The sequence below is a fragment of the Ruditapes philippinarum genome, unplaced genomic scaffold, assembly GCF_026571515.1.
Source record: "Ruditapes philippinarum isolate M1 unplaced genomic scaffold, ASM2657151v2 ctg1055_1_1_1_1, whole genome shotgun sequence".
Taxonomy (NCBI): Eukaryota; Metazoa; Mollusca; class Bivalvia; order Venerida; family Veneridae; genus Ruditapes; species Ruditapes philippinarum.
The window spans coordinates 84,859-108,104 of record NW_026856538.1 but is presented as its reverse complement, the minus strand read 5'-3'; positions in this window follow the sequence as shown (position 1 = coordinate 108,104).

The following is a 23,246-nucleotide window of genomic DNA, read 5'->3' as shown; positions in this document are numbered from 1 at the left end:
AGATATTACAATTACTGTATATTAAAACAATTATGCTCAACATGATCAACATGGTAATTTAATCAGTGTCATATTTTTATTAAGTGTGAACGGATATCTTAAGATATTTAATAAGGAGGGACTTCGCTAATAGCGATTACATAATAAGGGACAATAAACAAGTGTGGTGTTGATCATGCGTTACACAAAAAGATTATATAAATGATTGTATATGTCCGGTGCCATTGATAATCACGATATAACATTGATCAGCATAAAAAAACTAATAATTAAAAGTATAAAATAAAATGTTATAACTTAAAAGAAAAGACTGTTGCATTTTTTATTTTTTTTTGCAAAATCGGCATTAAATATCGTCAATCATTTATAATTTGAACAACACGAAACATATATACATCAACATTATGCACAAAAAGCAATTATAAATAATGACATATACATATAATATAACATTATAAATGTATTTTATCATTTACAAAATGTTAAAAAACGCAATGTAACGTGATAATGATATTGTTTTATTCATATAACGAAATATTTACTTACAAAACAATACAATGCAATACAACAACAACAAAAATAGCATCAAAGTCAATTAATATATATGTTTGGAATTATTTTATATACATTTATCTATTTAGTTAACTATACTTATTTTGTTATTTCAAACTTTTTCATACAAAACAATACAATGCAATACAACAACAACAAAAAATAGCATCAAAGTCAATTAATTAATATCCTTGAAATTATTTTATATATATTTATCTATATAGTTAGCTATACTTATTTTGTTATTTCAAACTTTTTCATCTTCTATTTATTTTTGCCATCATTTATGTATTGATGTATTCATCTTTTTATTCACTTATTAATTTTCTTACATTTAGTGCATTCCCAAGACCAGTTATCAAGCGATTTTCTTATATTCTTTTTGATTCCAACACATTTATGATGATACCATTTTTTACATGTTCTGTTACCACAATAAACTAGATTGTCTACAAACTCGGGCATTTCACATGAACAGAAAGTTTTAATTTTAAATATTTTAGGGATGCCTGTGAATGCAGCTGTGCGTGTTTTTTTAATTTCTTTTGGGAATGGATAAAATTTACCATTTTCTAAACAATAAACCAAATGTTTGCGCATTTCCTCTACAATAAAAGATACATTAGTATTGATTTGACCATTATTGTAACAAAATTCCACCGCATGTGCTATTGCAAACAATCCACAATCGTAGCTGTTCGGTTGTTGTTGAACCCTAGGAACTTTTATTTGAAGTATAGAATTTTGACTGGTATATATTTGGCTTAACTGAATTTGAACATTATTTTTTAACATTTTTAATGAATCACTTAAACTGTCAATGTAATAGATGTAGTGTGGTTCTTTTAATTGCTGCATGCTTACTGCCCAATGATTTTGTCCGTCAAAATGAAGTTGAACTGATGGCGATGGACATTGTAAAATGTTTTTGCCAATAAATATTTTGAATCTTGAAAATCTTGATGGTGCTGATTGCTTGTAAAATTTTTTATCTGTATTCCATTTTTTATCTTTCTCTACAAAGAATGGTGTATTTGTTGTGAGTTGGAAACCTTGTAATTGTGTGTATTGTCTTTTTAGTATGTTTGTTACCGCAGTCATGTGTTTATCCGTTAGCCAATGCTTATTTTCTATTTCTTCTTTGTCATTTAGGTTTAAATTCAATTCTGAGAGCCATGGTTTGAAAGTTTGTTCAGTTGCATCAGATGTTCTGTCATTTATACAATCAACCAATATAGTATGTTTTTCGGGAGAACAAAGTGGAAGTGGAAGTTCTAATTTTATTTTTTTATTTTTAGCATTTTGTGGATTATCATTTGATCGTTCATTGCATTTGATAGTTTTTGATTCTTCATTATGTGAATTGAAATTATCATTGATTGCAGTATTTTCATTATTATTTTGATTTTCATTGAGTTGATTGCTTTCATTGAATGTGATACTTTGTGGCTCTTCTTCTGGACTATAAACATTATCATTTATTTCATTATTTTCATTATTTTCATTACTGTCATAAGCCTGTGATTTAATGAGTTTCGAATCTGGTGCTGGTATTACTGTTTCATAATCACTTGGTTTTTGTTTTTTTAGACCTAATCTTTTTTGATTTTTAGGGCGATTTTTATAACGCATTAGACTTATTAATTTCCTATCATTGACCTGAGTTTTAGTTTGAATACCTATGCTTTTTTTGGCTGCTATAATGTGGTAACATGTACCAGTAGACGGACATTGACATTTTTCTTTTGGAAACAATGTAACACTGTATTTATTATCACTCGTACCTCTCACCATAAAAGCGTTCATTTCTGGTATGTGTTTAACACCGTCACTTTGTATGACTTTATTAGCTAAATCTTCTTGAGACATGCTGCCTCGTTGTGAGTCATTCGATTTGTTGGTTATGTTTTCACTTTTTTCCTCAACTTTTTCAATAATTTGCTCATGATTATTACAGAGCGCTTCACTGTCTTTTTTTGTCTCATTTAAAAAACTTTTTACATGCGATAAAATGTCATCTGTTTTAATTATTTTATGCGGAAACACCAAATCTTCCAGGGCGATTTGGAAATGTTCATATTCTTCTTTAAGGGAGTAATTTCCTAGACCAGCTCGGCCACGTAACACTTCAGAATGTATTCCGTTCTGTAGATAAAACAAACTCAATGTCATCATATCAACGGGAAGTTTTTTGTGATTGTTAACCCATTTTATTGTGTTATTAAAACTTTCAGACACATTTGTCGTTACACCAGACTTTTTGTCATATATGCCAGCCTTTTCTAGAAGCCATCTCCCAGAATAATTTAAGATATCTGGCTTAATATGTGTTGTAAAGTAATCTAGAAATGATTCACACCATGGCGCACTTAACTCTTCAAGCACACTTTCAAATTGGTCCGGTGATTCTTGCCTTAACAATGTGTCTAGATTATAGAGATATAGGTCTGTATTTGCTGTTGGAGACCGGCGTTGTCTAAGCCATTCACGAACGTCTCTCTTAACATGGTTCCAACAGTGAAAAATTGATGCTTTTTTTAAAACATTTTGCACCGCTTTCGTTAGCGCAACCTCACGATCTGCTACAAAATTTACTTCAGTAGTTGATAAATTTGGACAATGTTCTTTCAACACATTTAAGAAGCGTTCATGAAATTTTTGATCTTTTTTCTCATGTAGAAGGAAAGCCAAAGGTATGGTCGGCTCACTATTGAATAAGAAATGTTTATAAACTACGGGTGTCAAATAAAAGTTTCCACATTCAAATGTAGTGTCTATTGAGAGGAATATTTTATGTTCACTAGTCAATGTTAATAAATTGTTGAAATCTTCAATGGATTGCTTAAGGCCAAATACTATTGTAAGTGAAGGGTATAAATCAATTTGGTGAATGAAACCGTCTAGCTGATATGCCAACTCAAGTGTATTGTAAATATCATCTTGTGAAAGTCGTTTTTATGGTCTTTCAATAACTTTTGATTTTGAACCTGTTTTAAATTTCGTGGCGCACCAGAAGCTGCCGCTACACCATCCACGGTAATTTTCATATCGTTGTATATTTTTGAAGGCACTGTTTCATTTTCAATTTGAGATTTCATCTCATCTAACACTGAGGGACATGTCCGGGTGAAAACTTTTTTATTCCCTTTCTTAGCATTGCCGTGCTTTATTGGTTTGAATACAGACTCATCACCCGTATAGTGAAATAAATAAAAACGATCACTGTCAATTAAATTCCATTCTGTTCGCACGAAATCACTTGAAGCCGTAATAATTTCACCATCTGATACTTTTACTCTATGTCTTACTTTGCACACGATAGGTGACTTTTTAGGTAATTTTTTGACTCCGTCATTCACCCACTGATAATCGTCAATACGCCGATCCAACTTGTTAGTCATGTTTAAAGTGTCAATTATAATAATCTGTCCTGCTAGTGGTTTTATTGGTCTTTTTTCACAGATTAAATTTTTATCAATATGTCCGTCAATACACATTTGTAGAACACCCCGAGCATATTCAGCAGCTATCGGTTCCTGGACAGACTCACGGTATACATTATTAACACTTTTCTTTGCATCAGACAACTTATTTTCTGAATCAGACTCCGGGGTGTCCACCCCACCCCCTGACTGTGACGACGATAATGCTATGAACCTGGGTATGTTTCCGTTCCCATTTATCCACGAAACCAGTTTGTCTATATCAGATTTATCAGACGTTAACACTGAATGCGCAACTGGTGAACTTAAACGAGTTGGTCTAGAAGTATGCGCAACTGGTGAACTTACACGAGTTGGTCTAGAAGTATGCGCAACTGGTGAACTTACACGAGTTGGTCTAGAAGTATGCGCAACTGGTGAACTTACACGAGTTGGTCTAGAAGTATGCGTAACTGGTGAACTTACACGAGTTGGTCTAGAAGTATGCGTAACTGGTGAACTTACACGAGTTGGTCTAGAAGTATGCGTAACTGGTGAACTTACACGAGTTGGTCTAGAAGTATGCGTAACTGGTGAACTTACACGAGTTGGTCTAGAAGAATGCGTAACTGGTGGAGTTATACGAGTTGGTTTTAAAGAAGAGGTTACTGCTGAACGTACGGCGTCGCTGTACCTTCTAGGGCCGACAGTGCGCTGTAGAGGTTGTTCATTTGGAATGGTCGGGATCGCTGACCGCAGTGTGCTAAGGGAGTGCACAGAGTTCTCAACACTGGACGCCAGAGCCTGAGTTCCCTCAAAGCTGAGGTGAAGCCCGTCAGTACTCAGCATATGGCGTTTTGCACCTGAAAAAATAATAAATTGTTTTAAATAAACATAAATGCACATGGTTGAAAGTTTTTTTTAACAATATTATGCCAGTGTATTATTAAAGGCCCATCAAGTCCCCGAATGACAGATTTTTTTGACATTTTTCATGTGATAATCATCTCATGTATTATAAATTCATTTCTAACGCAAAATGTGCCTTTAAGATCATGACAGAAACAAGCAATAATGATAATGTCGACCACTACTTTTTTGTTTTTTATTTTTTATGTATTTTATAACATATATATTTACGAATAATAGTCCATAATAGTGCGTGTTACAAAAAGACTTCAAATAGGACTTCTTCTATTTTTATTCTTAGTACTAATGCAAACGTACGAACACAAAGAAAATTATATATGTCACCACAGCTGGAGTCGGTGGAGTCCCTTTAAAATTTATATGTATATTGAATTTGATTAAAAAAATCTTACCATATAAAGTATGGAACTCTTGTTGATGTACCATTTCAGCCCATGACACCTCACTAAGTTCCCGACGAAGTATTCTATTTACCTCGCCGGCATCGTGATTCCAAGCGTCAAGAAATTTTATATTCTTCTGGCAACCACTAAAAAGGTTCTGTCCCCGAGGTAAAATCTCTGACACCAAAATTGTAGCACTGTACATAAAAAATGTTAAAGTATTGAATTTGTAATTAAAAAAACAAACTGCATGTATAGATTGACATTGTATAGAGGAAACATTTTTAACATGATGTATGTATGACGGAAGGCATGAAATAAAGTTTTAAAAAATTGGAATCATATTTTTATACAGAAACTAATATGTTTATTTTGATTCACGTTACCAGATAGTACAGTACTGAATGACATACAGATAACATGTCTTAAGAAATTTTAAAGGGAGATAAAGAAAAACATAGATGGCGCTCACAACAATTACTGTTTGACTAAGACCGTCTACACGAGTTTCCGTGTTATAATAAAACAATATGAATGAACATTTAAATCTCGTGAAATATGGAAAACTTATATCTGTCATGTATGCTATATAAGTTATATAAAATGTGAAACAAAGTCATTGGTCTGTATGCCATTTTATCACACACCCGTGCCGATTTTGCGACTCCGTAAATATGGTATTGCACAGCCGTGCATATATTTTGACGTGACGTCATTAGCGTTATACAAACATAGTGTAAAGACGCGCTAAATGTTAGCGTTATACTATTGGCGCGTCAATGAAAAATGACTCTTATTTCACTTTAAACGGTCTTTATTTTGGGTATGTGATAAATAGAATATTAAATTCGTGTAATATAATTTTATTCAACTCGTGCAATAAATTCAGTATTGAACTTACACTCATTCAATATCCTCTATTTATCACACACCCGTGCCGATTTTGCGAAAATTACTCTTTTTTCACTTAAAACCGTCTTTATTTTTGGTATGTGATAAATAGAATAATATAATTTTATTCAACTCGTGCAATAAATTCAGTATTGAACTTACACTCATTCAATATCCTCTATATAACTTCAACAATTTAAAAGTTGCAAAGTACAATTATAATTAAATTACCTTGGACTGCACTGATGGAGGCTGTCGCATAGCAACATTATCTCATCTGCGACTTCGTGAGTACTTCTGCTCTGTGAAATGTCGTTAGCACCGACGACAATGAAAATTGTCTAAAATTAAAATGAAAACGCTATAAGTAAAAATAGTTTATGATTTTGCATGTTTCCCCATTTTCCACACTTCAGTGGTTTGCCGACAGCCTCTTTAATAAAGGTATTTTAATTTCGGCGTACTTTTAAAGTATCCACAAAGTTATACAAAACAGAACATAACATAAGTTTATTAATAAATCGTATTAATGCGTTTTAAAAAAACATTAAACCTAATACTGAATACTGAATGAAAAGCTTAAATTCAAAACAGTGAAATTATCAAAGTGGTAATTTCACTGTTTCAAACAGTGAAATTACCAGTTTTATAGACAGACAGTCAGTTTTATATCACTGATATATTTCTATAAACCACCGAAAAGCATGTAATAAACAATAATGTTTTACATGCATGCATAAAAGTATATAATGAGAGCATATACAATAACGAATCAATGTATCGAAGATAAATACAAAGCCTACATATTTAATTTAATGAATATTCGGATCATGCACCATTGCTGTTTTCGTTTTCAAGAAAAAATGATAATAACATTTTTAACTGTGAAGAGTCAAATATCGAAAACGATACTAAACTGATATGGGACGCGGATAAAGTACCCCTGTTCAGGTCGAATATATTGAATAATAACTATGACGTTATACAGTCATTGAATGAAATTGTGCGCAATGAACCGATAGACCACGTGTTACAGAAATTTACCGATCTATTATTACGTGAAACACGTGCCGTATTTAATAAAGAGTTTCATAGGTATACACGCGACACTGGTCATCGATCTAGCCAAAAATGGTTTGATGCTGATTGCGTTAATGCAAAACGCGACTTTAAAAGAAAGCGTAATATCTTTAATAGAGATAAGTCAGATACAAATATGACCCTTTTCGTTAGCGCGAGAACAAACTACAATCGTATTAAACGTAAAGCGATTAAAAAACATAAAATAGCTGAGGGTAAAAAAAATTAACCAATTGGCCAAAACTCAGCCAAGAAAATTTTGGAAAATTATCAGAAAAACATTTAAAAAGAAAACGGCGGAAGCTGACGATCTAAATGTCGAGCAACTTCATGACCACTTCAGGTCATTATTTGGAGAACCCGCGGGATTGGATATAAATAACAATAATTTGACCATTGAGAATAATGTACGAAACGATATTTTAGATCGTGATATTTCTGAGGAAGAAATACGTGCGGCTGTATTTTCCCAAAATAACAACAAATCTCCCGGACCATAAACATAATTTTCTATGAATCATCCTATGTTTACTGGAAAATCTATGTTTTGATCTCCATACATTGTATATATTACAATTAATACTTGTTATAAAATTCGGTAGCCTAATGTCTTCTAATTCTATGAAAACTATATTGTGCTTTGTCTAAATTTACTTACTTAGCAAATAGACAACGTATTTCATAATATCTCTTCTAGTAATATTTGAAAATGAAATATATTCGAACCATAACTTATTGTTTAAGATGTTTGCGTTTGCATGTATATCTTTCAAAAGAACTGACTTGCAACAGTGAATATTACTTTTAGTCTAAAGGACTTTAGTGTTCTTCATGTCTTTATATTTTAGAAAATGATAGAATAAGTTAAGTGCAGACTATTCAGGATATTGTAGGTTGGCGTCTGTTTATTTGAAACTTATGCATGCAAGCGCAACATATATATTAAACATGTTAAATATCATATTGAATATTGAACATAATATTCCATGAATCATCTTATGTTTGCTGGAAAAATCCATGTTTTGATCTCCAAACATTGTATATATTACAATTTATACTTGTTATAAGCATTGTACTATGCTTTATACAAATAAACTTTTCGTATTCGTCTTCGTATTTTCGATAGATTTGAGAGATTCGCCTTTGCTATAACTAACTATTCATATACAATTATGATAACGAAAATGTCAAACTTGGTAATTGTTATTTCATATGACACAGTATTTAAGTTAAGTATTTTAATTAACTATTTGTATTTAAGAGAGTCTTTCTTTCTTTAAATGCTTTGATTAGATATTTTGCCAGTCTGTATAAAATATACACATCACTGGATGATAATAAATCAATGAATACATTGAGCAGAACATTTGGTCGCTGTCCAAACTTTTAATCTAAATAAGTTTAATATAATTTGGGCCCCACTAGCATCACTTACACCGACACAGGATAGGTAGTACGTTTACAAGGTATATATACTACATGTATAATAATTTTAACAGAGACATTAGTCATTATTCAAAACTGTTCAGAAGACATATCATTGTTGTTGTGTTTTTTTCTTTTCCAGTAAATGGATGTAATATTCTCTCTAGCCATCTTTGTTTTCTTAGTTCTTTATAAGTAATCGATATATATCCAAATATCAACTTTTGTTTAATGTCTTTTATAATGACTAAGAATATTATATAGAGGATATTTGTTTAGTTCAGTGTAAGATCATTTTTGATTATACGAGCTCAAAAAAAAAATCTCATATATGGTAAAATAGAGAATAGCTCAAATATAAACTATAAATTATATATAAGTTTCTGAAAGTGTCTAATGGTTTGTTTATATGAATTTAGAAAATATTATATGAATTTCAAGAAATGTTATAATGTTTGTATGTGAAATCAGAAAATAAAGTTACAAATTAAAAAAAAAAGTTATACATTGAGGAATAAAAATTATAACACGTGCAATTAAGAATATAATTGTGACGCGGTATGATTATGTTTCAGAACAACCAACTTTATATCTTTTGCATTCTTTGGCAATAAGTAGTTATAGTAAATAACTAGTTTATGGAAGTAAAAATAGTACTTTATACATTGCGCTCTTTCTAAAGTTGTTGAAGATAAAATGCTTACTGCAAGTAATTACTGTATGGATAATAAAATAATGTTAAAAATACTTTTTTGAAATTACATTTTTACATAAAGTATCGAGGCCAAAAAATATTATTTGTATTCTAAAAAAGCATACTTCAAAAATGCTTGTATGAATTAAATATGGAAATATATTGCCTTAAAAGCAAATGGCGCATATATAATAATGGAACCAATGACATTTTACTGTTGATAAATTTTATTAAAATATTTCATAAGATACTCTTTTAGATAATATTTGTGAGGGTATGATAATACCTAAATACATGAAGTCTCCTTAAGTCAACATAAGCTGTGCATTTTAAAAAAAAGTGAAATACAATATATAACAAGAAAATGTGACAATGCAGGATACACGTGCAATTAAGAATTATTGGGCGCGGTGATGCAATGTTTCAGTACAACAATCTTCATTTCATTAAAGCGCCAAGCCTCCGGATAAGTAAAATAAATATTCGTGTAATTTTAAATGTAATGTTTAAAATCAAAGTATCTGCAGACACGAAAAAATCTATACATTATCTACAACTTACCGAAAAGAAAGGCGCCACTTCGAAAACAACAGATTCTTGTATGAATTCAAGAGCACGATATCCTGGATAAGAGAATACACTGTAATAATCTTTCCTGAGGTACTCGCCCAAATATTTCACTTGACTGTGACCTAACACAAGAGCCATTGTCACAAACTTTTTTAACCAATTTTATCCAACACAAAACACAATTATTTTGGAATCAAATTTTAGTAATAAAAAGTCACTACGCAAATACAATCCAATTAAATGTTGAATCAAAATTCAATATCAATCACAATAATACTATTATATAAGTAAAGGCAGAGTTGATTTAGTATCTTATTTTTATAGCCAGAATAATAACTCTAATTAAAATACTTACTTTTTACTCATGTACACACGCCGATTTGATTGGACATGCAACTTTAATAATTTTCACAGCTTTTGTTACCTTAATAATTTGCTTGATACTATTTAAATACCATCTAATTGTTAAAAACCTTTCATTGGATACTTTTATCTTTTAAACATTTTCATTACGTGCGACACGTGTGTAATTCTCAGGCCGGTTTTGTTCTTTGATGTACCGTCACCATAATATTTGTAGCAGTTAGTAACCAATTAATTTAATGTACACGTAACAAACAGCTGAATATATACTAATTCACTGACACCTCCGTAATTGATTCAATTCAATTCAATTCAATTAATATGCGCTTACATCTATTAAATTTGTTTCACTGTTTGATCTCAATGAAGATAATAATACAAAAATACTATTTAATTACTATTTAATTACCATTTAATTGTTTAATACTTTTATTTGAAATTTTTATCTTTTTAGAAATTGTCATTATTTGCTGTATACTTTCTTTTTACAGGTCGGATTATTTTTTTCTTTGATCTATATTAGTCGTTAAAATATTAATGCTGCTCTTATTTATCAAATAATGAAAAAAAAATACAAACCGCTATAAAATTAACCAATTAAAAGACTCTCCCGTAATTGATATGCTTTCTCATTTCTAACATTTTATGCTCGCATGAATTAATTAATATCTTTTCCCGTAATTAATACTTTTACATTTTTCTCTTTAATGAAAATATATAATTAAAAACAACAACAAAACACATAATAAAAACAATTTATTTGAAACGAAATACATTATATAGGGAAAAAAATCTTATATCAACACATTTTTCATCTAGAAAGATCGATAACTTTTAGAAGACCGGCACTGACCGGGCCAGTAAATATGATACTATTCGCCGGTCTCTCGTAAATTCCGGTCAAAATAGACCGGGAGAGACCGGAGACCGGAAGGGACCGGACCGGAGAATAGTACATCCCACATGTACATGACCACGCCCACTTATTTTTTTATAAATTTTTTTTTTTCAATAATAAAATATTTTTTTATTCAAAATGTTTTTAAAATATCTTATTTTCAATAAATCAACAAAGAAAATTTTTTTAAAAAAAATTTCATCCATATATACTATTAATATAGTAAAGGTAGAAAGGTTCGCCAGCGGACCTACCACCAGGCCTTATGTTACCTCCCAGATCTTTGTTAATTGTCAACCAATTTTCACCAAATAAAGTGCAATCTACGCAGAAATGATTTCTCTTTCGAAAAATGTACAATATTAGAACAGTTGGTACGACAAAAGATGGAATTTTAAAGCGAAAATGCACTTTTTGCCTAGGGCGGCCATCGCTTGACCGAGCCGAAAGTAGACAATTTTGAGCATAAATCGATCTTTTTTTTTTTTTTTTTTTTTTTTTTTTTTTTTTTTTTTTTTTTTTTTTGGCCCCGAAGGTGACCCCATTTATTGCCTCCGTCGCATGACTATTTAAGGGTCGGAGGTCCATCCTTAACAGTCTTACAATAATGTGTTAAAACATGAAAAGTTAACATAGCATTTGCATAAAGTAATTTACGGCAAAACTTTTTTTTTTGAAAAATTGAATATGTAAAGGAGGTTATAAGTTCAAGATATAGAAAAATATTACTAAATCTACATTATGCCTTAAACAGAAAACATAATTACTTTTTTCTATATTTATGAGTAATACACAAACTAATGATACTAATGGGGTTAGCTAGGAGGCTTGAAGATAGAATGAATAGACATACGAAAAAGGATGATTATTTACAAAAGAAAACAACAATATTATACAAACAAAAACATCAAAGACAAATACTTTGCGGCCAGGGCACGTTCAAAAATACTACAAACATGAATTTATTCTTCCATGTATGCTCAAACAAAGCTAGGTATGAAAACTGAAAAGACAAAGGTCGCTCCTAACATCAACATACGAAACAGTATTTCGATGATTTTTCACATTATTCATTATCAGATTGGAACAAAAAAATTTGGATAGGTCTCTATTATATTATGATGATTGATGACATATATTTAAAATAGTATGCCAGTCTTTTTTAAATTGATCAATATTTCCACATTGGATAGCTTTTTCTTCATTTACCTTTAAAACATATGAAATATACTTTATAGCACCAGCAAAAGATAGCATTGTTTTATTAGTTTTACATTTAAAAATATACATTTTGACATATAAAAGAACTAAATTGTTTACAATATCTATTGTATTGTTTCCTTTAGTGTAACCAAAAAGCATAGTTTCTTTATTCAAGTTTGGCATGTTTAGTTTATCTATACAAATTTCGTGTATTAATTTATTGCTGTGAATGCATTCCCAAAAGATATGTTCTATAGTTTCATCATGAAGATTACAAAGGCTACATAAGGGACTGTTAATATATTTCATTTTGAACAAAAGATTATTTGTACCTAAAATCCTATGGATAAGTCTTACTTGGAACCATTGTAAATAAGTATCTTTTGTCAATTTGAATGGTAAATTATATATATTTTTCCAGTATTCATCATTATTTGGGAGGCATAGTTTTTGTGACCATTTGACCTGACAAACGGGCTTGCTGAAATTGAGATTAAGCGAATCATACATATATTTTGAACCTTTTTGGTCTTTAAGTATCCCTTTAATGTGTATTGGAATTGTTGGCAATTTTTCTCTCTTAAAAGTTAAGGGGTTGAAGCAGACATTTTGAAAAAATTTTGTAACTGCTTTTTTAATTCCTAAATATAAAAGATGATTGATATTTATATTGTAGATCTTGCCTAATTCTTCTGGTGTATAAAACTGGCCATTGTCTTGTAAGATATCATAAATACAACGAATTCCCTTATCATACCAAGATTTCCAAAAAATACTTTTATTGCCAATAGTAATGTTCTGATTGTAAAATAAAGGTAAGTTACAAATGTCTTCTTTATCAAATTTCTGATGCTCAATAAACAATGAAAATGCATTTAAAGTGTGTTTCCAGAATTCATTTTTAATAGATTTTGACATTTTCTCGACATAATGCTTTCCACACGTGACTAATTTTTGTACATCAATACCCTGTTTTAAAATACTTATCCAACAACCATCACTTGAAATAATTCTTCTTATCCATGTAAGTTTTAACGCATTCATAAAAGCATTTATATTTACCATTCTTAAACCCCCTTCCATGTAATCTTTAACTAACACATTTTTATTAATTTTTGAAGTTCCATTCCAAATAAAAGCATATAATGTATCATTAATTTGTTGTATATATTTATCCGAAGGATTCGGCAACATTATAAATAAATGGTTTAGTTGTGAGATAAGTATTGTTTTTATTACTGTTATTTTTCCGATGGGAGTCAAAGCTCTTCTATTCCATTGTTTAATCATTTTTTCTATATTGGATATTTTTTCTTTAAAGTTAAGATCTACCATTTTTTCAAGATCCACATGGAATGTTATACCAAGCATTTTGAAACTAGTTTCGTTCCAATTGAGTTTCCATCTAGTTTTTATGCTATCACTGCTGTACTTTTTAATGCCTATCCAAACAACCTTTGTCTTCTCAAAGTTCACCCTGAGCCCCGAGATCTGAGCAAAAACTGTTAAAACATCAAGAGTGGCATTTAAAGATTGTGCTGTTCCATCTAACATTACAGTGGTATCATCAGCAAACTGTGACAGTAAATGTTCAGTCTGTTTAATACGTATTCCTTTAATATTTTCTACGGATTTCAACTTAAGGGAAAGAACTTCTGCACATAATATAAATATATAACATGAAAGAGGGTCGCCTTGACGACAGCCTCGCTGTACATTGATAAATTTGGATAAGAATCCACATTGACAAACAGCTGATGTTGCATTTTTATAAAAGATATTAAACCATTTTTTAATTGATGCACCAAAATTGAAAAAAGATAAGGTATTCTGTACAAAATCCCAAGATAGCGAATCGAATGCTTTTTCAAAGTCAATCAAAAGAAGTAATCCAGGAATATCATTTTCTTCTGTATAATTCATAATATCATATATCAGTCTAACATTTTCTCCGATATATCTTCCTTTTATAAAACCCGTTTGATCTTTGCTAATAAGTTTATTTAAAAATATTTTAATTCTGTTTGCAATGCATCCAGATCCAATCTTATATATAGTATTTAACAAAGTTATTGGCCTCCAATTCTTAAGAAAAAGTTTAGATTTATTCTCCTTAGGTAAACATGTAATTATTCCTTGTGTTTGAGTAATGGATAACTGGTTGACATTATATGCTTCATTTAGAGCTCTTACAATAAAATGTCCCATTTTTTTCCAGAATACTTTATAAAAATCGGCTCCAAAGCCAGATGAGCCGGGGCTTTTGTTGTTTGACATGTTTTTTAAAACAAATGATGCCTCATGATAAGTTATTTCACCTTCTAAGTTTTGGCTTTCTGTATCTGTGAGTTTATTATAATTAATATTATATGTAAAATCATTAAAATTAATTATTTCATTAGATTCTCTTTTTTTGAACAGAGCTTCATAATATCTTTCTGTTTCTTTTAAAATGTCTTCCTGATTATCAATTAAAATTCCATTTTCATTTTGTACTCTATAAATTGTTTTTGAAATGTAATTATATTTTTCTAAATTGCAAAAATATGTAGTAGGTTTTTCACCTTCAAGGGACAATTTAGCCCTTGATCTTATAAGATATCCCTGAAGTCGTTCATTATTTATCTGAGATAATTCATCTCTTAGTAAGAGCAGTCTATCAACATTTTGATCTGATAAATTGGCTTCAATAGAACTTATTTCATTTAATATTTGACTTTCTGTGTTTTTTCTTAGCTTATTTATGTATGAACTATAAGATATTGACTTCCCTCTAATTTCTAAAAGTAACGTTTCTAAGAATAGCTGGTCATTTATTGTAAACTGTATTTCATTATCTGGAATATTCTTTATATTGTCAATATTATAAACCGGTAGAGCATATTGCATCTTTATCTTATCTATCACCTCATTTATTGTTTCAAGATATTTTAGATCTTTTAAAAGAGAATTATTATGTTTCCAAAGACCTTTACCATGTTTAAAGTCATCAAATTTCAATTTCAGTGTTATGATAGAGTGATCTGATTGGAAACTTGCGTCAATACTATGTTGCTCTACAAATTGTTGCATAGCTTCAGATATTAAAAAGTAATCTAATCTTGCCTGTTGAATTGGCCGTGTTCGTCGCCAGGTGTATCGCCGTTTACTTGGAAAGAGTTCTCTAAAAATATCAACCAGACAGTGCTCATGCATATACTTTATCATTGTATTCCTTGCATTTTTATTATTTAACCTTTTATAATTGTAATAGTCAAGTTGCGGATCAATGACCAAGTTATAGTCCCCACATATTATACAATATTCATTACTAATTTTTCTTACGTTATTAAAAACTTCTTCATAAAATTGCGGTTGATCAGAATTTGGACCATAAATGCTTACAAGTGTTAGGTTTTTATCATAAATGGTCATATCTAAAATAATGTAGTTTCCATTCTTATCAATAATTGTGTTCTTAATTTTGTATTCAATATTTTTTCCAAATAAAATAGCTACACCTCTGGAATTGGATGTTCCATAGCTAAAGTAACATTCACAGTTCCATTCAGCGTATATAGATTTTTGCATGTCTAAAGTGAAGTGAGTGTCTTGCAAACAGTAAATATCAGATTTATTTTCTTTTAGAAAACGAAATACTTCTTTCCGCTTTTTTATACCATTTAAACCTCTACAGTTTAGAGACAATATTTTAAGACCTCCCATAAAACCACGTTAAAAGGGCACCACTGTAAGTTTCAATTATCACAAAAAATGTTTGTAAAATATAGTAGTACATGTAAAATACACATTCGTTTTGATTGCCCTGGCCAGGCATGTACAAGAAAACAAACAACACAAGGACGTAAAAAAAATGTAACATAGCATTTACAAACAAATATTCCATCTTTCCTGGAATTCAAAAATAGGAACCATATAAGGAGATATTAAATGCAAAACAGTTATTTTTTTCATCAAAATGAGACAATATGTATTGCATACTTTGAAAAGTGATAAAACCTACTGATTGATAATTTTATTGTTTACAGTTGACCACTATATATGCAACTATTTCTTCTTCCGAAGCACCAAAAAACGAAAGACGAAAACGTTTAGGAAGACTATATAAAGCAATTATTCTATAACTAACAAACTGTGCAATACGGGCCAAAACATTAATGACAGCTATCAATATAAACACCAATTATCACCTCAGAAACGAAAAAAGGTGATTTTTGATGCGGTATATTAAATTCATGTAATACTCAGTAGAATTTATAATCTTAATATATCTTTGATACATTCACTATTTTAATATTAATTCCTGACATAGTAGCTCAGTATCAAATATTACTTTAACCAATGACAAAAAAGACACACAAAAGAACACTCAAAAAGGAAAACAACAACAACAAACGAACAAAAATATGCAAAGTTCTTACAAGACTTCCATGTACATAATTACACAACGGGATAACCTGAATTTTATTTCTGCCATTTAAAGTTCATTGTTATTTTTACTAGTTTCATTATTTTTATAACAGCATGTATGAAAAAAAATATATCAGTCAAGGGGAAGTAATTATCCCCCAGTGCGTATCCATGTTTTTAACGTCCATTATGCTACATGAATGTTTCTAATTTTCTGAGGCACAATGTGCCTTTAAGTAAATATATATGGGCTCATTATCGACACAGACTTTAAAGGTAAAGATATTTTATTTTAACTAATTAACTGATGAGTTTTTATGCACATGGGGAATCAGTACCAAAAATCTAAAGATATTATTATACATTGTACATACAAATAATCATGGTAAAATATAGAACATGTAAACATCATAGCAAAACGCATATACAATTCTGCGTGCAGCGAGGAAAAAAAATTCAACTTCAACGTAGATCTATATAGTGTATAATTAAATGATTTATTGTAATTCTAACAAGGAAAAAAAACAACAAACAAAAACAACAACAACAGTTTGAACTACAGTGTACAAAACATGAACAGTGATTCTTGAATTCTTAATATCAAAATGATATTTATTTTAAGATTTTTAACATTAAAAAATAATGAAACTGATGCATACTATCGCAAAAGTGTCGTCTGCTTATAAAGTTGTCGTCTGCTTCATAATTATGTTATCGTTTTATACAAAAATAGAATATATTTTGAAAGTTAAGACTGATAGATATCCGGATACATAAAACAGTCAGTGAGTTCAATATTATGATATATTGTTACGTTTTTATTTAAATAAGATTCTCATTAAACATATTTGATATAGTACACGTGTATTCATATTTTTTTTTAAATATGCGATATCTTTACTACATAGTATTCATGTTATAATTTTTTACTTATTAATTATTAACTCATAATTTTAAAGACATTTTTAACATAAAAACACAGCAAAAACATAAACATATTTCGTCATCTAAAAAATGTAATAGTCATTTACACTTGAAATTCGTTATCTTATAATTGTACATTTTCATTGTTTATAGTCATGGACATTGTCACTTTGTCTGCGTACCTACTTTCCTGTTCTATCTTACGTTTCTCCGGCCAGTCTTTCCGTAACCAATACGCAAAGTCACGTTGTTTGATTTGGAAAGTTCGGTTCTCAAGTTTTCCGTTTTTTCCTGGAGCCCTTTTACTGACGAAGATTTTTCCGTTTGAATACCAAACATCGTCTACTTCTTTATCTCTATCCTTGAGTCTAATAGACTGTAAAACTTGTTGATTAAGCCTGGTTAAGTCATGACTTATCGACATTCCTGAATTCTTCAACTCCTTCACATTTTTCATAACTGTTCCCTTTACTTCCCTGCGAACAAACTGCACTATTGTTGGTCTGGTTCTACCCGGTAGATATCGGCCCAGTCTGTGAGCGATACTGATATCATTCATTGTGAGGTTGATTTTCAGCTGATTATTCAATTCAGTAACTACCAGTTCAGCTGTCATGCCTGATGTCTGTTTGGGATCGTCGTCTTTGAGGCCATATAAACGAATATTGTTCATTCTACTGTATTGTTCTGCGTCGTTTTGCGCCCCTTCATTGTAATTAATTTCTCTGTTAAGTCTATCTCTCATTGTTTGGTTATTGTCTTTCAGGGCTTGCATTTCTGAGTTTTGATTGACTATTTTTTCTTTAAGTTTAGCACAGTCAGTTGCATTTTCTTTTAAAAGATTTATTTCTTTTGTTTTTCCCTTTAATTCATTGTGTAATTTATCATTTTGTACTGCCAACTCATGAATTTCTCCCTCTAGAACCCCAACTCTTTGCTCCACACTTTCTAGGATGGCCTTTTTCATTTCATTCACCGTCTCTTTAATGAGATCTTTAATAAAAGATTGATCAGATTTTCTCAGGACATCATTTAATTTTGTATTTATTTCTTCTAAAGTTTTTTCCATTTTCTCAATTTTCTGATATGGGGGGTTTTGGGGATTTTTTTCCAAGAAATCAGTCATTGTTTTTTGTGTTTTGGGATCAGAGTCTTTATGTTGCTGCATTTGCTTTTCGGACTTTTTCTTTTTCTTTTTTTGTTTATTAAGCAACGATGTTTCAAGTGCACTCGCACTAGTGTCTAATTCGCTAGTCGTTGAAGAGTATGCCCTTTTCTTTTGATCACTCATCGTATTACTATGTATACTATGTACATTGGTTTATTTAATGTCCCGCTATACTGGATTTACCGGTAATTGGCCGCGCCACTGGAGCGTGACGGATTTTTGATCATATGTTCACCAAACAATTTGAATTTTCCAATACTATCACCCCACCCGCTTCTGAATAGGTGAAGCGAAAAGTTTTTGACTACTAAAAGCACATTTCACAATTTCAATTTAAAAATGTTTTTACCAAAATAGTGTCCGAAAATTGGACCAATATACCCGTTACTATTTTAACCGATCATCCCCTCTATATGGTCCTATTTCACAAATTTTCTATCTATCTCATTTTTGTGTTTACACTTTTTTCAAACCGGAAGAGAAAAATTCTCAAAGTAAATCCAAAACGTCTGCAGGTACGCACTTTCAGTAGTTATTTGCACGAACTTTTTAAATTTCCCGACATTGTACATGTATACAAATTCTGATCCGGATATTCAAGGTACGCATGCTCGGTTCCCGCTGGTACCCAGCTTCGCTCAATTTTTATTATGCGAAAAGGGGTACGCATCAGGTACATCCGGGTCAGCATTTGTATACATGTAATGTCAGGGAATTTAAAAAGTTAGTGCAAATAACTACCGAAAGTGCGTACCTACAGACGTTTTGGATTAACTTTGGACCGGTAAGCGATAGTATTATAGCTGCCCTTTCTGTTTCAACTGTTTGCATGCACTGACATTAGTTTATTATTAAGAAAAAGATCGATTTATGTTCAAAATCGTCTACTTTCGGCTCGGTCAAGCGATGGCCGACCTAGACAAAAAGTGCATTTTCGCTTTAAAATTCCATCTTTTGTCGAACCAACTGTTCTAATATTGTACATTTTTCGAAAGAGAAATCATTTCTGCGTAGATTGCACTTTATTTGGTGAAAATTGGTTGACAATTAACAAAGATCTGGGAGGTAACATAAGGCCTGGTGGTAGGTCCGCTGGCGAACCTTTCTACCTTTACTATATTTATAGTATATATGGATGAAATTTTTTAAAAACAAATTTTCTTTGTTGATTTATTGAAAATAAAATATTTTAAAAACATTTTGAATAAAAAAATATTTTATAAGTGAAAAAAAAATATTTATAAAAAAATAAGTGGGCGTGCATGGTCATGTACATGTATACTATCCAAGCCACGCACCGATTGCCTGTGGTGTAAAACAGTTAATTAAATTACAGATACTAACACAAGACATATATATTGCATTCATGAACTCCGCCTCGTAACACATGGTCCAAATTTAACAAACATATTCAACATAGTTTTTATTTTTTATTATAACGACCACACTTAATGTCATTAAACAGTGAGGCAACATGAAGAATGATCCTAATGCTGGTGTCTGAATAATAGCTAGTTCCATTATACATGCAATTTATTTACATTTTATAACACAAAACTATTTTGTTTCGTTTTAAAAAAATGATTTACCAGTGCACAGCTTAACTTTTTGCAGACGACACCAAACTGTCTATATATTCTGTCATTCGTGGGCACAATGATTAAATTCGACTTCAGCATTATATATTCGAAGTGTGTGACTTAGCAAGGAAATGGCAAATGGTCGTTTACAAAAAAAAATAATAACAAAAATAAAAAAATATAAAACTATATGTACATTGGACCAAAGGCACATATGCTTTGCCAATAATGATCAAATTATCATTAAGTAATCTCCCACAAAATTGGTATCCAGCGTCCGTTTACTACAATATAAAATAGGTCAAAAGGACGAAATCAAGTATATTATGTACATCATAAAGTATATTAAGTTAATCAAGAAAACTGCACATTTTAAGGTATTTGCCAGTGAATAGGAGCTATAAGATAAGTGCAGCTCGAATTATTAAACTTGGTATTTTTTTGTATTTTTTGAACAAAGTGACTAATTTGCAAGAGATTATTTTTTCATCTTTAATGTAGGTGTTTGCATAAAATAGACGCCCCTTTTCACAGATTAAAGAACTACACATCTTTCCCCAACAGCTAAAGTGTAGGACAGACAGACATACATTTTATAAGCCCACGATGACATAATACAGCATATTTAAACGAACAGTGCATATGTTAAAATAAAAACATTATCACAATATAATTATGACTTTACAGGAGAAGGTCATAATAACTTATTCGTAAGAACGTAGGCATCCATACTGGATATAAACATAAACTGCAGTCTGATCGAAGTTTAGTTGTCATTTGTTTTTCCATAATACATACGTGTATATTGAGTAGCCGATTTTAATAAATATCAGAATGGTATATTTTTTACTCTTCATAAATTCTTCATTGGCCCCGGGTTAACTATAATTTCACATACCTTTCTGCACCTTTATAACTTACAATCGGCACTCAATGTCCAGGTGAAACAACAAGAAAGATATATAACATTTTATATCATTTATTTTGACCATTTTCATGGATCATACGTAAATACATACACACATATATAACATCAGACAAGAACGCTGCTTTAACAAATATAAAACATACATCATTTAATTTTTAAATCATTCAACTATTAAAAATTACAGAAAACTTGTTTGGAACAGTATTTTAAATGGGTTTGTACAAAGAAGTGAATGTTTAACTTTTTATGTTTAACTATGGCCTTGGTATATGTTTTGTATACCTTATACAATGCAATCATTAATGAACGTAGTAAAAATAAAATTTACTTTAATTTACTACAGAATTTATGATAAAATCTACCTATGAATGAAAGATAAACAAAAGTCCATTCAAGTCATGTAAAAAAGTCTCAAATCAATTAAGTAATCAACCTCTTTCCAACTATAATGGTATAATGGTAAGAAAGCTAGATGTCCAATCAGAGCATTATTTCGGACATAACTGGGCACCGAATTTAACAGAACATCAATCTACTATCAACTTACATTGTACTACACATATATAGATATATAGGTACTCACAGTATTTTCGTAGAGATTTATATATTACACAATTGTGATAAAGTGTTATATGTACTGAGCCTTCGACAGATGTTCTTGAAATAAAAGGAATTCCCATATTACCTGATCATAAATCATTTAAATATATCTCATGTGGACTCAATATTGGACATAATTATACTCCATATACATATCTTTTATTTAGGCTACAGCTTATTTACAAACAATATGTCATGATGAAACTGTTTCAATCACCTACATTTTACTCTTTTTATCATAACAGCAACACTGAACCTTTTAAATCAATATGATTTACTTACAATCATTTTAACTAAACTAAAACAGAGTGACATCGATATCATTCATTTTAACAGACACATTCAACTAGATGTTTCACTATGACATGGTAAGTTAGCAAATTCCCAAGTAACACATGTTCGGTCAAAAAGCTCTTCCAGATAATTTCTTTTGCAACTATGTACCAACCATTAGGAAATACCCTAGTTTACTTTCAAACATGATGAGTTCCTTATATTTGTAATATTAACAGAATCCATGTCAATAGTACAGGTTCTACTTAACTGAATGTCAATAAAAAATGGTCGAAACATGAAAATATCTAATCATAAACAGCATATATTAAGGAAAAATATAATGTAATCAAATGAAAGGCACACGTTGACTATGAATGCATCTATGTAATGTGAAATACAATTTACTAAGTCATGACTGTTACAAATCACAGAATATCAAAAAACTTTAACAACATACAAATATAAAAATAAGTCTGGTTTCTACTAAATCTGTCAACACAACATGAAATAAATGAAAAAAAAAATATTCACAATTAATAATAAAATCATACATTTTTTCCAACCGCATTCCCTTAGAATTTTAAATAATTCATCTTCAGCTCAAACCAACAATAATTAATTTTCAGGGCTTTAATATCAAATATTATCAAAAGCTAACAGTTAGTATAATGCAGAGGAGACTATGGTCCATCTGTTGGAATGTTTCCTTCCAAATAATACGACCAACATTCATCATAGACTAATGACACATCAAGTGTAGAAAACCAACAACTTTACAGTCCTATCAAAATTTAAGTAAGTTTAAAACCCCCCACCCCTCTTCTAACAACCATTTAACTAGACAGATTTTTTGTAACATAACTTGCATAATATAGATATTAGACTTTTACAAATTCACTTTCAAAACCTTTCAACACATTTGCTAGTACAAACGTTTGGTAAAGAATGC